Source organism: Andrena cerasifolii, chromosome 6 (assembly GCF_050908995.1).
Source record: "Andrena cerasifolii isolate SP2316 chromosome 6, iyAndCera1_principal, whole genome shotgun sequence".
In the NCBI taxonomy this organism is placed as follows: Eukaryota; Metazoa; Arthropoda; class Insecta; order Hymenoptera; family Andrenidae; genus Andrena; species Andrena cerasifolii.
This window is the reverse complement of record NC_135123.1, coordinates 288,320-294,319: the sequence shown is the minus strand read 5'-3', so window position 1 is coordinate 294,319 and position 6,000 is coordinate 288,320.

The following is a 6,000-nucleotide window of genomic DNA, read 5'->3' as shown; positions in this document are numbered from 1 at the left end:
AAGGCTGGACAATTTTTTTCCTTCACAAATGCTAGGTAGGTACATCTGCGGTATCGAGAACCGTTAATGTTTTAAAACGTCATCTTGAGACGCGGTAGCGTCTCGACGCTAAGTACATGTTTCGACACCCTGTATATGTCGACGGTCGCTACCGCTATCATTTAGTCGTCGCCCGGCTATTCCAACCTACCCCGAAACTTATGTCATTAATATCTCATCACGCCTGTATTATTTTCTAAATTTAAAGGAATTTTTCTTATGTAAACCTCATATAAGCTTTCGAATAAGACCAAATTCAATAAAATCGGTCCGCACATGACAAAGATATCGTAATATCATGTCATGAATCTGTTAGAAACGGTACCTACAATTTTTCTACTGATTCTCTAGTCAAAATTTTCGTCGACATAATACGTATACGCGTTACATGCATACCTTCAGCCAAAACGAAACTAACACATGTTTCGTTCTTCGTTCGTCGACTCTCGAGATTATTCGGCAGGGATCGTCGTCCGTCATTGTACATACCTATTTTTGAAATATACCATTGAACTTTATAACCTACCAATCTTACCCTTCCAAGTGTCAAATAAAGTAAGTGATCCAAATTTGAAATGTCAGGAGTTTTACACTAAATAGGAGACTGAATTATTGTCTCAATTAACAAGGTAAGTTGCCAATTTTGTTTAATAGATTTCTTATGTAGAGTCGCATTGAAATTGTCAGATATTTGTATACCAGCAATTTAGAGATTTTATGTAAAGCTTATACTATAGAAATGAAGGGGACGCACAGGACTTCGATAAAAATGAAGAGGATGCACAGGCTTGGATAGAATTGAAGGGGACGCACAAGCTTGGATGGGTAGAAATGAAGGTGATGTACAGGCTTGGAGGTTGTCCGGAGAAGATTAGATAGATACACAGAGCATCTTGTTTCGCACAAGTTTCGGAAAATTTGTCAAATAAAGTAAATCGACACAATTTGTCAAAAGACATAGCATTAAGAATTATTAAGAAAATAGATTATATGGTGGACTGCTTGCAATGTAGAGCAAGTCACAGTGAGGAATGTACGCTGAAAACACATCTCCCTTGATGCTTCTCAATCTTTTGTGAAAGTCATTCGTAATACTTTAATAAAATCCACAGTATTTGCCACGCTATTCATTAATTCATTAATTTTTTAGATTCCCATTAACAATATTTCAATTCACCAATAAACATACTAAATTAGTTTTATTCAAACACCAATAAATTGTGCGTTAAAAATATTGAGAGAATTATTACCATTAGCATTTAAATTTCCTGCAACAAAGCTTTTTGCCATACGCTCCCACTTCTTTCGGACGCATTATGTAGTCTCTACACTCACTATAGCAACAGGCCACTCTATTTCTATACAGGGTGTCCCACCTAAGACTGGACAGCGCGATATCTCTTAAAGTATTGGAGATAAAAATTTAAAAAAAAAATGTAATTGAATGGTTCGAGAGAGCCAATTTATTAGCCGAGACAATTTTTTTTATTATTATTATTTTAAAAGATACGATGGTCAAGTTCGGTTTTTCCAATGGAACTATTTTTTTTTGAACACCTGAGTTGATAGTGCGTTCCAAGACAGATTGAATAAGCTTTAATGTATACACTTTACTTCCACTGGTTTTTAAGATATTGCGCTTGCAAAATTACTGATTTTCACTGGAAGAAAACCCTCTGGAATAGCAAGGACCGCTGTCCAGTCATAGGTGGGACACCCTGTATAAGTTCTACGTTAAGTTGTATCCCCATAAAAAACTTATTATCAAATACATCACAACAAAATAGAAGATAATAATAAATATAATATTAAAAATTATCTGAAGTAATTCCCTACTATGCAAATTATCTTTGTAAAAACAAGTGAGATTCCCATAAAGAAATTACATAAATAACAATATAAAAAAAAATGTGAAATCAAAATGAGCTGCAAGTACATAAAGGTGCTTTCCAATTGCGCTCAAGATAACACAACTATATATATATACAGTATTTCCTCGTTACGGGCTCGGTTTGGTGTACACGATGCGGATTTTTCGCTATCCCTACCACTTCTGTCTCACTCTTGTCTGGCGAAGGCGAGAGCGAGCGAGAGACACTTTTCAGTGCGAGGACAGTGCGAGACGGCGCCGCGTTGATGTTTTGTCTCGCTCCATCTTTCGGACGCCTGACACGCTGTCCTTTGAGCCGGACCTGCGTCAAGATTTCGCGAAGCGGTTTTCGTGTTCACGGTAAGCGCTTGCGACCATCGCGCACGCTCGCCGCGCACGCAGTGTTCCTTTTCGCTCCCCCCCCCCCCCGCTCCTCTTCGGCTAGAAAAAAGCGAGAAACGAACACCCGGAATTAGGGCTCTATTCATGATACGGGCTCAACGCCAGTCCCAACCAGCGAGCCGCTAACGAGGAAATACTGTACACAGCTAAAATGCTGTGTTCATACATTCCATTACTCATATCGCGGACATTTTAATTAACACATTTAAAAGAATTCCATTTAAAAACATTGCTTTACAAAATTAATTATATACAAAAATTGCGCCAATTATAACAATGGCTATTTATATAAAGAAAAAAATTTATTAAATAATATTAAGCAGATATATTTTTATACAAATAAATATTTTAATACGAATAAATATTTTATTCAAAATACTTGGCACTACTTTCCGAATTGGTGTTGTTAAACTTAATAAGTATGTATAAATTTCATTAATCTTTTTCTCTTTTTCTTGTGCGTGCGTTCGTGAATGTGTGTATGTGTGCGTGTGCATATGCTACGTATGATATTAGAATTAAATATATATAGCATAAATCTGACAGTGTTTCTAGTATGTATATGTATATTATGTATTTTAGATTGTAAGAGAGTTATTGTAAATTATTAATACTAAGACGATTACCTTTTTTTCAGTTTCGCAGCGCCAAGTATTTTGTATAAAATAATTATTCGCATTAAAATATTTATTAGTATAAAAATATATTCGCTTAATATTATTTAATACATTCTTTTCTTTGTATAAATAGCCATTGTTATAATTGGCGCAATTTTTGTATATCATTAATTTTGTAAAGCTATTAATTTACGACAATGTTTTTAAATGGGATTCTTTTTGATGGGTTAATTAAAATTTCCGCGATATGAGTAATGGAATGTATGAACACAGCATTTTAGCTGTGTATATGTAGTTGTGTCATCTTAAGCGCAATTGGAAAGCACCTTTATGTACTTGCAGCTGATTGATTTCACATTTTTTTTTATTTTTTAATTTATGTAATTTATTTGATTTCGCGTACTTGGCGTAATTTTTTTACTTTTTTAAAGTTTTTTTTATGGGGATAAAATTTACTTAGAGTGTGTACACAAGGAGTATTGGGAAAATATGAATCAAGTTTCACCAATAGTCTTTTATTTCGCATTTCCTGTACCTTGAATTTGTGACGGAAAAATTGTCCAGCCTTTGGGCCTGCAATTCCTGACGTAGACCTTTGGCAGGTAGATATCTGTTTCAACAGGCAATGCCCAACGCGTGCCACCCGTGGCGCGAACCACCTTACTATTCCAGCGGGTTTTCATCCAATGAAAATCAGTAAATTTGCAAGCGCAATATCTAGAAAACCAGTGGAAATACGGTGTATACATTATAGGTTATTGAGTTTGCCTTGGAACGCACTATCAAGTGTCTCTAAAAAAATAGTTCCATTGAAAAAACCGAACTTGACCATCGTATCTTTTAAAATAATCATCGGAAAAAAATCGTCTTTGCTAATAAATTTGCTCCCTCGAACCATGCAATTCCATACCAATATTTTTTTTTCTCTCCAATACGTTAGGAGATATCCAGTTGTTCAATGTTCCCGCGGACCCACTGTATATAGGGCGACCATAATATTAACTTGGTGTGTTAGTTACAGTTGGTAATAAAGTAATGAAACCATTGTATCGTTGGTGGCGAGCATAAAATTGTTATGTCACTAGATAATGCTTATGGTGACCACTTCTGATATCGGCCATCACGTGTATATTAAACCCCGAATTGATTTAGAAAATTCTTTTTAGTAGATTTAGTGGATTTAGAAAACCTATGTTAATAATTATCGCGTTTATTTTGTATATACAAAATAATACATAGATTAAGCTAAACAACTATTGATACACTATATTAAAGTCACGAGTTTTCAGTTGAAAAATCTGATGTTGATACACTGAGGCAGCCATGGCAGAGGAAAACAGGCAAGGATCTTGGCGAACTTGTTTAATTACGAAAAATATAATCTATACTCTGTTTTAGTTACAAGCTGCTACTTTTGTTACTACAAGCTGTTACAAACAGTACTGGCTACATGATTTTTACATGATTCTATTAATTTGCTATATTGACGTACAATCCTGTCCAGGGGGTGTATTGTGCATTCAATTCGCATACATATGTACATTCATTTCTTCCAGGCGATCCAAGGCGATTTCATCCAAGGGGTCTCCTACCCGAGAAAAAGAGGCTAAGTATTGTACATGCCAGAAAGAGCGAACAAGGTGCGTATCGCCTGTAGCACGTGGTTGGACGGTGCTTAGGAGAGGCAGGGTCTCTAGCCTGCGTATTCTGTCGCTTGAAAGGAATCATGTGGATTGTTTGTGAGTGTATTTGTAGTAAAACTGACGCTCACGTACTTTTTCGTAGGTATATTCAAATGTATTTACTTCTTGTTCTATTATGAATACAGCGTATGTACAACTGTGTCTTTCACTCATTTTTTACCTGGCAAATATGCCCCGTGCCAATACGCCCCTGTAACAGATGCGTGATTCTGTTTACCTGCACTCTATCTTTAACTTCAATAGAGTATAGGGTATGTGGAAAGGTTGTATCCTAATAACGTGCATTCGTGAAATGAAAGCAAACTGTGTGCACACCAACTGCGTGGAGTTAGATAGAATATTGTCTATTCGGCATTTGTAGTAGCGAGGACAATATCAAATGAGTTTACTGCACAGTATTGAATAATAGATCACATGCATAGGCTTAAAAATTCCATCATTCTAAAAAGATAAGTGCGATATGTATATGTATAAACATAATAGTAAGCAACAATGAAAGTCAGATCAAACATATATAAAATATGTAGTACTTTATACAGGTATCGTTTCATAATGTGCAGATTTGCAGACTTTATAAGTTATTTTAGTGTGGATTGTCAATTTGCACTGAAATCTTCATTACATAACAGGAAACGGATTTATCTTCGTAAATTAAACGAGTGTGACCATTTTGCAAAAAAAAAAAAAACGAACAGAACTATACGACAAAAGTGATGTAACAGATATATTGTATCACTATCATCATAAAAATACATTCTTTCATTTTTTTATTTCATTTAACATAATGTCAATTAGATTTGGGACAGCTTGTCAATTTTTTTTACTTAAATATACCTACGTATATCGCATGTAATTAAAATCTTGGATCTAGATATTTGTAGTAATCGTATGCATATGATGTGGACAATGAATGAAATGCTTTACTTATACATTCTTCTTCTTCAAAATTTTTCATTTCACATTTTATACAATTTGCAATTTACTTTATACACTGTATAAACTAATACACCATTGCGATTTTACTACACAAGTTAATGTGCTGATACTTTTTGGATTTAAATAACTTTTTTAACATTGATTATGTCCCCAACCGTAGAAAAAATATTTTGAGTAAAGATTGTACTGGGTTGAAGCTTAGGTACCATTGAATGTATCGAATGTAGCTTATCTTTGAGTAATGACATTCGAAAAAATATCGGTACAATTCAGATGCTTATAAAATATTGAAATATCGTTTAAATGTCGTTAAGCTTTCTAATAAGTAAAATACCTATGGTTTCAAGTAAAGCTGCAATTTATTCACTAATAAAATTAAATCCGACGATTTCGAAGCAGAGTTATTTGAATTTTTATGTACCGTTTAACTGAA